The sequence below is a fragment of the Dipodomys merriami genome, unplaced genomic scaffold (genome assembly GCF_024711535.1).
Source record: "Dipodomys merriami isolate MVZ:Mamm:240054 unplaced genomic scaffold, mDipMer1.0.p SCAF_308, whole genome shotgun sequence".
Lineage (NCBI taxonomy): Eukaryota > Metazoa > Chordata > Mammalia > Rodentia > Heteromyidae > Dipodomys > Dipodomys merriami.
In genome coordinates this window covers 600328-601564 of record NW_027204582.1, presented here as the reverse complement: position 1 = coordinate 601564, position 1237 = coordinate 600328, and the positions used below count along the sequence as shown (strand labels likewise).

Genomic DNA, 1237 nt, shown 5'->3' with positions numbered 1-1237 from the left:
TGTGTCTGTACAAAATATTTTCACAATACAAAGCAACAGCAATATCTTACTTTAAAAATTCATGGATTCCATAGTATTCTTCAAGTGAATTGCCTGACTTTGATGTCAAAATGTATTCAAGAGTTGTTTGTATACATCTATAATGATTTCTGCAGGGTTTGTGATTTTTAAATCAGAAATCACTTTAACTTATCTGTTGAAATGAGTAGTACAGAAACTAAAAATATTTCTGGTGCTTGTATGGAAAAAGTATATTTTAAAATACTCTGTATTTTGTTTGTATAATGTCCATAATCTATTTAATTCTCTCCTAGATATAATACTTTGAATTATACATTGTTTTATAATATATAGGTTCGTTAATAAATGTCTTATTTCAGATAGCATTCCATATAGAAAAAGTTTAAGATTCCTTTTTTTTCCTAGGTCCTTATAGTATTTTATTTCTTTGGGATAAAATGACAATGTTATCCAATTTCAAATGTTTTGTAAAGATTATGCTATGTAAAGGCCATTCTAAGGTGAGGATTTAACACACTGATGTCAAACTAACTTTCAGTTCAATGAATTACATATATTGTTACATTTGCCTTTTTAAATTTTTTATTGTGAAAATACTGTACAGAGGGGTTACAATTACATGGGCAAGATAATGAGTACATTTTTTATCAAGCATTGTAGCCTCCTCCTGTATTTACCCTTCCCATCCATTCCCATCCTTCCCCTGCTTCCCCACTCAATCCTCCCTGCTACCCCTCCACCAGCACAAAGTTGTAAAGTTCATTTTTCGACATAACGACTTGTATTTTTGTAATAAATTTTTAATGACTGTTTTTCATTTCTTGCATCTCAAGAATGAAAAATATGGAATATTTCACAAATTTTCATATCATCCTTGTGCAAGTGCCATGATAATCTCTATATTGTAGTAATTTGGGTAAACGTCCTGCTGAAGCATGTAGTATCCTGTAAATTTAAGTAGTTATTGATGCAATCTTTATACAGGCATATATCCTTGGTTGACTGTTTGTAACTAGGAAACCTTATTGTTCCTAAAAATGTTATTGATCTTACTTCTCTAAAATTCTGTGTATATTGGGAAAAGCTAATATTGTTTGGTTGATTGCTCACATTTGCAATTTTTTTGTCAATGACTATTTTAAGTCTTTTTCATTTTAAATTTGATCATACTTTGAAGCCTTTATAGCTAGGTCCAAAGGTGATTGTTTTCCAAGTA

General features: G+C 30.0%; 1 pseudogene; it reads right to left on the bottom strand.

Moving 5' to 3' along the window:
* Positions 1-858: 858 nt before the first annotated feature.
* LOC138840972 (U6 spliceosomal RNA) lies at positions 859-958 on the bottom strand (annotated as a pseudogene).
* Between the last annotated feature and the right edge of the window lie 279 nt (positions 959-1237).